Below are 10183 nucleotides of genomic sequence, written 5' to 3'. Positions count from 1 at the left end.
ACCCCCCTCCACCCCCTTTACCTGCCTAAAGGAAATCAGAAACACCTGCTTCAGGAAGGGATGCTTAGCATACTCACCTCAGCATGCAGGAGTTCCCCGTGCCAGACAGGGAGGATCCAAGCGAGGGCGAGACTGCCCCGTGCGTCCCAGTGTTTGGGCAGCCCGGCTAGAATTTCTGCACCACGTGCTCACTCTTTCTCGCCTGCCTGTGCGTTGCCTCCTTTCCCTTTGACATCCCAGACCCCTGACTCCCTCTCCTTTGTCCAGAATGGTATCCTAGCTTCAACTGCCCAGTGTGTCCTTGGGTCTCGTATCTTTATGGAGCCCTGTATGTGCATACGTAATAAATTTAGTCATGTTCTCCTGTTACATTAGTCTGATTAGTAGTCCAGCCAGAACCTAGGAAGGTAGAAGGAAAATTATTTTTCTGCCCCCACAAGGGGGTGAGAAGTGGATCGATATCAGATGTGTTTTGAAGCAATAGCTAACAGAATTCTTGATAGTTTTCCCTGCAAGGTTTGGCAGGCGATGAAACTGAGATCCAGAGGCAGTTTAAGGAGGTGCCACACGGCTGGTCAGTGGCTGGGGTGGAGGAGTGGAGAGTGGGGGCGGGGTGACCGGTAGGTCCCTAGGTCTCGCGCAGTTTCCGGGCGAAGAAGACGGCACAGAGTGCAAGGGAGAGTCCTGCCGCAGCAGGCCACACACCAGCCCTGCTGGCCGGCTGGGCATTGATTTGATCAATGGCTTTTTTTCCCTTCCCCTGAACTCCCCTATGATGGCCTTTTAATTGGGTCCGTTTGTTCCAAGACCATGGGCTGCTCTGCACAGACGCCAGAGTGTTTGCCTGTTATTAGATCAGGAAATGGCCGTGCGTCTTGGGCTGCCAGGAAGGTCCGAGCAGCTGCACAACCTCCCTGCGGAGTAACCACAGGCCCTGGGTGCACTGCAGGCCCGGTGGGTACCCCCACCTTGCCCTGCCTGTGCTGTTCCTCTGTCTGCGGTGGTCCCCACTCTGCCTTGCTCACCCTGTGAACGCCTCCTCCTCCTCCAAGGCTCACTTCCAAATCCCGTCCTCTGCGAAGCCTTGCTGATCACCATCCCCACCCTCAGCGCTCATCTCCCTGCACAGAGAACGCACACTGGCGGGGGAGGGTCCCTTGCTGGAGGGCCTGCCTCCGACAGAGGGCAAGCTCAAACTCCGGGTTGTCAGGGAAGACGGACTCCCCAAAGAGCATTCCAATCACGATCCTGCTTAAGCAAAAAAGACTTTTCCTTTCCTCTAGTTTCTGCCCACACAGGATCTGAGGAGCCGGCTGCTGGGAGGCAGGGAGAGGAGGAGAGGAGTTCAGTAAGGGAACTTATGGACTGAAGCAGCATTTTGGGCGACAGCAAGACAATGGATTTCTGCCCCCAAAGCCGATGGGGCTTGTTATAGATAGCCAAGTGGCACTTGGTAACAGAAGTGGCTTGTAGCCTGGAACTACGTCTGAGCTATGAGCTGTATAATCCAAAACAGCAAACAACTTAAAGTGCCCGCTTATCTATTCGAGATAAGATATCCTCTCAGGTAACGCAGGCCCAGCCTTCCCGGGGAGAACTGACGGTCCGCTGGTTTCCAAAGATGGGGCCAGTCAGGAAGCACCCACCACCAGCCCTGAATTCTGGCCAAAAAACTGAACCTGAATCTAACCGAACCTCTGTATTTAACTACCAGTTTTCTTCAGGAAATACAGAAGAACATGTGAAATGACAACATGGAAAGACAGTTAGCTAAATCCAGAATTTGAGACCTTTTACAGGATAAATAATCTGGTTTCCTCATAAATAAATGGGGGGAAATTGGAAAGGACTAGACACAGGAATGAAAGTTGAAGCCCGAGGTGTGTCTCCCCTCACTGCTGCAAAGGGTAAGGCCCAGCTCCCCCACCACTCAGGGGCCACTTATCTCGAAATAAAACATGGAGGGGACATGTCTGAAACAGAGAAGAGACGGAACCACATTTTGGGTTTTGTCCCTGTTAAAGCTGAATTGTGTTCTCCTCTCAAATTCATATTTGGAAATCCTAATACCCAGTATCTCAGAATGTAACCTTTTTTTGGAGGAAAGGTCTTTGAAGAGGTCATCGAGTTAAAAAGAGGTCCCTGGAGTGGACCCCGACCCAGTACGACTGGTGTTCGTCCGGGACGAGGAGACATGGACACAGATGCCTGTGGACACAGATGCCCGTGGAGGGACGGTGAAGTGAAGACACAGAGCGAAGACGGGCATTGACAAGCCACGGGGATGGCTCTGGAGTTGATCCATGTCTCTCTCCGCCCTCAGAGGGAACCAGTTCCGCCATCACCGTGACCTTGGACTTCTAGCCTCCAACCCCGAAAAAAGAAATGTGTGCTCGTTAAGCCCCCAGCCTGTGGCGCTTTGTCACGGCAGACACAGCCTAACACTGACACGTCCACCGCTCAGCTGGGCAGGCCGCCCCGGGAACCCTGCGTCTGTCGGAGGTGAAGAGGGAGCCGCACGCTCTCTGCGCATCCCTCCCCGTGTGCGGACGGACGCCTGGGGAAATCACTTCATGGGCCTGGACTTCCCCTTGCTGGATTAACCCGTCGTCCTCACAGTGGGGAACGACCTTCATTACTTGAATTGCTCTGAAGTCTTGCCTTTCATACCCTGTGCTCTATTTCCTCTTCAACCGATGCCTCACGGATTTCTGTGTTCACCCCCAATATGTTGGTGACCTTTGTATCAGAGAACACCATCTTCCTCTTATTGACCTCTCTAGATACCGTGGGTTGACCTTAATGACTGAGGACCCCTTTGTAGCCATCTGCAACTCATCATTGTATAGAATATCACATCTTGTCAGATGTAAGAAATGTCCACACCTATAGAGAACTTTTTAAAATCCTAACCAGAGGATAGGCTTATTGATTTTTTAGAGAGAGGAAGAGAAAGACAGAGGGAAACATTGATCGGTTGCCTCCAGTATATGCCTCAACTGGGCATCAAACCTGCAACCTAGGTATGGGCCCTGACCTGGGATCGAACCTGCAATATTTTGGTGTACAGGGCGACACTTTAACCAACTGAGCCACCTGACCAGAACTATAGAGAATTTTTATAAGTTTATCTGAGCCAAACTGATGACAATGCTGAGAAGCAAGATTGCAAATGTTCCTAAAGAATGACAGTTTGCAATTTCTTTTATGCATTTCAAATTAAGGAGGAAACATGAGGAAGATTACTTGAAGGTGGGAGAAAGCAAGGTGGGAGGTGGATTACAGGATCGTTAATACTATGTGCTCTCTTGAGTGCGTTTCTCTTCCCAGGGCTCTAAAAAAGGGGAATTTCAAAGGTGTGTTAACCTAGATGCACAAAAACAATGGACAGGGCTTGCTTAGGGTAAAGACAATTTTTTGCTAAGAGACTATGAATTCTTGCTACGAGGCACAACTACCTACCGTGACCTGCCCAGTTAGGAATTAGTGGTCAGATGCGTCCTGTGAGGATACTTCCAGTTGGATGGGTCATGGTGCCCCCTTTTCAGCCACAGGTGTGCTTGGTGTTGAAGTTTGGGGTGTGGGTGTGTGTTTGAGGTGGGATTTGCTGGCCCCACTGCCCACACAGGGCATATGCTCATGCCGACCTTCGGTAATGGCAGTGCCATCAGCCCTTACTTGTGTGAGTGTCCTGGTTCTCTAAACGCCGTACACAAGCACCCATGTCACTGAGGTGGCAGTTTTTGTTTGGACGGGCATTAACATCACAGTTTCCAGTCTCCATTTCCTTCATCTCATCTGCTCAAGGCTCATCAAAGCTCTTCAGCACCTGTAGCTCCCACATCCATGCCAATTCTCTTCTTCTCTTTGGGTCAGTGGTGTTCCTGTATCTTAAACCTTCTTCTCCAGGGTGTTCGCACTGCTCAGTTGTCTATTCCAGTGCGGGGTCTGTGCTGAGCCCCCTATTTAAACTTGAGAAAAAAAGGGACAATGCTGCTTAGATGCCAGGAAAGCAGGAACCACATAAGGAGAGCCAAAGTTTTACTTTTTCCTGTTTCTTCATGGAAAGGTTTTGTTCCTGGGCCCATTCTATAGTCGGAGGGATGTTCAGTCTTTCTTCGGACTCTTCTCATCACTTTCCTCACAGGAAATCTCGGCTCATCCTGGCATTACCGGCGGGCACCATTCTGTCCCCTGCTCTTTGCCAAATCCTGGACATGTACAATGATATCTATAAGTCACCTGGAGAAAAGTTGAATACTGGAGCTTGCTTACATATACCCAGAAGTGCCAAAACTTTGGAAGCGTTCTCTGTCTTGTCGGTTTTGTTACCGGCAGAGGCAGCAGGATTTCAGTGAAATGTCTCTCTTCTAACTTGCACACCCAAACCCTCAGGATTATGGTCCATTGCTCTCGCTGCCCTTGCTTGTGTTACTCTGGCGCTTCTTGTCTGCTCCCGAGAGTGGCAACCCCTAAGGCCTTCTGCCAGCCGTATCTTGACCTGGTGGCAGGTGAGGGAGGGCATTTCCGTACAAACCCAGCTCCCTGGTGAGTGAGGATATCTGTGATCCTCTCCACACGAGAGATGGAAGGCAGGGCTTTTTCATTTGAATTGTGAGCCACACCTTCTTGTCAAACTTTGGGAGGGGGATTAAATCAGTAAGAACAACACTGTTCCTTTTATATGATTATTTTCAATGAAACGCAGCATTATTCTGTTCGTTTTTCTGATCTGTGCGTTGCCAGAAGCCTAGTGTGAGCGTGGTGCAAGCAGCTACAACACCACCTTAGGTGCTGAAGACAATGCAGGACAACACCACCATTTGGGCACCATTGATGCCAAAATCAGGATGCATGCAGGGCACTCAGAGGGCTAGATGTGTGCCCGGGGCTCCGGGGGGAAGGGCAGGCGACAGTGTCAACGTTGTGCACAATACTATCTAACATGGCACCGGACATTCTGAAAAGGACACCATTTCGTTTTTATTGCAAATGTCATCATTTACCATTTAAAACCACTGCGCATAAAATTGTATAAACAATTCAGCTGCTTTTTAATTTTACATGAGATTTAGCATGGGAAAAAAGCTAAACACTGACAATAATTATTTCTAGAAAACAGGTGTGTGTCTACTTAAACTTCCTCTGGTTACCAGATGGGGCTCCGGGCCGGTGTGGGTCTGCCTCAGACCGGCTTGTGGCGTGTGGGCTCTTGACTTTGTGTAAGAAAGATTTCACAACTCGAGTCCAGGTGAGTTTGAGAGCATGTTTATTAAAGCTGGGGCAGCAAAACAAAGGAAGGGCTTACGGTAGAAGAAGTAAGAGGAGAGAGCCTAGGCGGGGCTGCTTGGGCTCCCCAGAAGTGGCACAGGGAAGGAGTGAGCCCAGGCGGGGGTGCTGCCCGCTCACTGGAGAGTCGGAGGAAAGGGGGCCCCGGAGACGGGATCGGGGGGGGGGGGGGGGGGGGGGGGGGGCGGGGGGGGTGAGCCTGAATCAAGCTGCTGCTGCACGCCACTCGCCTGGTTGCAAGTCTCGTGGGGACACTTAGAGCTTAGGAGTAAGTAGAAAGTTCACACCCAAGAAGGGACACGTGCCTGGGCGAGTGCACACTGATACCCTTTGTCTGGAGGGTTTCGTTTCTCTTCTGTGGGGGAGAATCTCAGGGGGCGGTTTCAGCAGAATACTCCTGTTTTCCAGGTGCGGTTTTTAATGTACTGGTGAGTCAAACCAAGCATATAGGGGAGTTTGGGATTGTTCTTTGGTCTGCTTCACTGTTTTACTTTTACCCTGGGTCTGTCCGGCTCTAATGGGGTTTTGTTAGTTCTTCCCCTGACTGCATCTGTCCCTGGGCTTGGCTGGCACAAATGACATTAACCAGGTTTCTGTTCTCTATCTCCCGGACCAGGGAGATTTAAGCTATGTGCTCTTTGGCGAGGGAGAAGAGGTACTAACCCTTCACTCTTGAGCGTGCTTGGTGTGGGGAGATAAGGTCTTGCGATTCCCCAGCTGGCTGTAAGTTGTTCAAATTATTTAATTTTCTTGTCTCAGTTTCCGCATTGCTCTTGTCTAGGAACTTCCCTAGCTTTTTGCTAATGTGCCACTCTCTCACCAATAAGACCACAGACATTCTTAGGGCAGAGATGGTTTCCTACATTTCCTTCAGTTCTCCGGTTCTTGCCCCCTTCCTTATTTATACAGCAGGCATATAGGCAGTTAAAGAAATATCAGTTGATATTCCATTACTTAAATAAAATACTTCAGTAGTTAGAGGTTTTAATTATTGACTCTGTGCTAGATACAGTGCTAAGAATTTTTCATACATCACCTCAATTAATCCTCAAACCACCAATTTTTTTTCTTTTTTAAACATCAATGTGTGGTTGCCTCTCATGCTCCCCCTACTGGGGGGACCTGGCAGGTATGTGCCCTGACTGGGAATCAAACCAGTAACCCGTTGGCTTGCAGGTCTGCCCTCAATCCACTAAGCTACACCAGCCAGGGCTCAAACCACCATTTTTATGACTGGCCTTCTGGCAGGTGAATGTGTGATCTTTGCCCTGCATTTTCTGTTCTTCCTATTATCAGGCCCCTGGGCTCAAGTTCCACTTCCTTTCCTTACCGACTGAGTGACCTTGAACAAGACTATTCACCTCTCTGAGTCTCAGTTTCCTCCTCTGAAAAATGAGGGTAATCATTTCTTCTATACAAGGCTTAAGAAGATTAATGTGTTAATTTACACAAAACTACTTAGAAAACAGTAAATCCCAATATAGATTTTTGTTTATAAAAATTTTTAATTTTCCTCAGTAATGGGATACTATTAAGCCCCAGCAGTTGGGGCAATAAATATGACATCTTAATTAAAGAAAGTGATGTATTTTCATTTTATTTTCAACTAAATGCATTCATTTGGTTCAAACAAAAAAATATTGAAAGGTAAACAGCGAAGAGTCTCGTAGGTTCTATTGAGTAATCCCCATTCGTGGTTTCTCCTTTATCTTTTGAGATAACTGTGTACATATACAAGCCCTACAAGCTGTGCATTCTTTTCTATTTCCTTTATACACAAAAGGCTGCATACTTACACACATTCTTCTAACTTTTTTCTGCAGATATCTTGAAGCTCTTTCCACATTAGTACACAAAAATCTTACTTGTTCTGCTTATAGCCATAATTTATTTAACAAGTTCCCTGTGAGAAGATATTTAGGTCATTTCCAATCTTTGGCTGTTGATTTGTTGATTTCTCAAAGAGCTGAAATTAATGAAAACATCAACTCCCTCTTCATTATGAAGCATAAACTATTTAACCAAACAACATTGGGATGTACCTCAGAGTCAGAGTCAGCGAGTCTGACTTAAAACGGACAGGAATCTGTTGGTACCCAGTGAAAAATTTGCCCCCTGATCTCCAGATTCAACTCTCATGGAATTTGGCTCCTGGCTCCCCCTGTTGGCTTTGCGGCCCGTCCAGCCCCCGCGGCAGGTGGTGTGCGGAGGATCCAACGGTAATCTGAGCAGCAGGTCTCTGTGGACTGGCCCCCCCTCTCTCACAGGCACCATGCTCCTTTTCATGCATGTGCACTTCTGAATCAGGAGCAGCTCTGTCGAGTGTGGGTCTGGTAGGAAGGAGCTGGTCCGACAGGAAAAAGGCCTAAATCTTGCCGCAGAAATCCTGAGTTCTAATTTTGACCGACACTTCCTAGATGTGTAAACTAAAGCAAGTCATGTAGTCTCTCTGAGCCTCGGTTTTCTCATCTGTGAAATGGGAATAATCAAAGTATTTACTGAGCCTCCATGTACCAATGAATGAGGATAATATGCACAAAACACTTAGCACAGTGCCGGCTCACAGCACATGTGACACGGTAACATGGTTTATTAGTAGAGCCTGGAATGCTGAACAGGACTCAGCAAGAAGGTAAGGAGAGAACGGCATGTATGGGTAGCAGAGTGTACAAAGTCTGAGCCCTCAGAGCCAGCTGCGGAAGGAGGGCAGGACACGGGTGGCTAACCCAATATTGTAATTGAGGAAACTGAGACCTAGAAATGGGCGATGACTCGTCCATGTCGCCTATCAGTGTGCACGGAGATGGGGAGGAATTCAGGGCCCTGGGGAAGAGCTGCCAGGGCAGAAATTCCTGGGTCATGAATTTTAATTAACACCGCCTTGGGCAGCTGGAATGTGGTGGGAATGTGAAAAGGGGAACTTTCGGGAAGCAGCGCCCCTATTTGGGACATGGGCTGGCCATGGCTGCTGGACTGACAGAGCAAACAGGCGCAACATGGGGCTCCTGGACCTCAGGGAAGGGCGAGGGGTGCCTAAGGCCATGGCTGGGGCTGAAAGAGCAGCAGTAGCCTCAAGAGGAGGCTGCAGGTGCATCAAGGCTTGGGGTTGTCAGGGGCAAGGGAAGTCTCAGGAATCATTAGAAATGCCAGACGTAGCTCATCCAGCTATTGATCTCACTGGACACCTGCCAGCTGCTAAGGCCTCTGAGGTCATCGAGTCTGGGAGAGGGTGGAAGAGAAGGGAGAGGAAGAGGAGGAGGCAAGTTTGCAGCCAGACAAGGTTTAATGGAGGGTTCTGTTCATCTCTCCTGGGGCCAGGGGGATGAGGCCTGGCTCCTGGGCCCGGCTCTGAGCCTGCAGCCCTCTCCCTCCTCCTCCAGAGCCCGTATTCCCTTGCCTTCAGTGACACCCCACAGCTCTGCAGCATCTCTCTGGTCTGGCTGCTCCTCAGTCTCACTCCGGTCATCTCATCTTCCCTCCTTTAACTGATGGCTCCATCCTGAACCCTCCTCTCAGACTTTCTCATCCTTTAAGCAACCTTATCCATCCCACAGCCTAGAGAACCAAACATTAAGCTGGTAAGTCACAAATCCATGTCTCCAGCCCACTGCTAACCCTGGGTAATGGGATTTGACTTATTAAAGAGCCACCAAGCTTTTCTGTCTTGATAGGGGTACAGGGATCAAACCACTTGGCTACACGAAGCAGAACAGGCATTTCCAGAAGCTGGGGTACAGTCTCTATGGAAATCAAGTGAGGCTCTGCAAACCCCAGAGGACCTGGGGACAGTGGATGGACCAGGCAAGAAAGGCTGAAGGCTGAGGGAAGGACACTGAGGAGAGTCAGGGCCACCAAGACAAACCCTCACCTCCACCCACTTTGGAAAACCTGGGCTCAGCCTATTAGGAGTAAATGGGGCTGCTCTCTGCCCTGTAGCAAATGCTGGAGCAGCTCCCTGCCCATGACCCCCGGTACTCACTATCCCTTACACCCCTATAGCTTCTCACTGAGGGCTCTGGGACTGTGCCCAGGGGCTTTCTCTGGCTATTTGGAACACACTCGACCAGAAATGTTAGAATCTTTGGAGACCATCCTCTAATCAATGACAGCTGGAATTGCTATATTAACGCTCTGTGCCATCTCCCAGAGGTTCCCAGTGGGATTGATCCCTAGTGGTAATCTGTTCATTGACCTCCCTGAATTGCCTTCCTTATTTTTCTTGTCTCACTTCACATGACCTCTACCGATGCTTCCTAGGATCATCCCAGAAGTTAACTATTTGCACTTGAATCCTTGCCTCGGGGTTGGCTTCTTGGGAACCCAGTCCAAGATAGCCCCTCTGTCTCCCTCACATCCAATCTGCCTACATCCCACAGATTCTGCATTCTAGAGAGCCCTGAAATCCGCCTTCTAGTCAGCTCCTCATTCATCACCCCTCTTCCTTCCCCACTGCTTTGACCACCACTTGCCTGGACAACTGGCCCAGCCTTGTCACTGGTCCCTGCCTCCTCTTCTGCCCCTCTGTAACATAATAGCCAGGACAAGCGATCCTTCTAAGACCCCGGCCTGGTTATGTCCCTCCCCTGTTTATACCCTCCCATGGCTCTCATCACCCTCAGGAGAAATCAAGCTTCCCAGCCTGGCATGCAAGGCCCTGCAAGAACTGACGCCCTGCCCCTCTTGGCCTTGGCGTGTCCCACTCCTCCCTTCACTGGACTCTCCAGGAGGCCTGAGCTTCATGACGTTCCTAGAACCTGCCACATTCTCTGACACCTCCAGGTCTTTGCATGCTGCCTCCTCTCCCAGGAACACCCTCCCTGATTTTACCCAAATAACTCTAGATCTTGAACACTCAGCTTAGGACACACTTGTATTCCAACCTCCCCTGTCCCCC

The sequence above is a fragment of the Phyllostomus discolor genome, chromosome 6 (genome assembly GCF_004126475.2).
Source record: "Phyllostomus discolor isolate MPI-MPIP mPhyDis1 chromosome 6, mPhyDis1.pri.v3, whole genome shotgun sequence".
Classification (NCBI taxonomy): domain Eukaryota; kingdom Metazoa; phylum Chordata; class Mammalia; order Chiroptera; family Phyllostomidae; genus Phyllostomus; species Phyllostomus discolor.
This window is presented reverse-complemented; position numbering follows the sequence as displayed.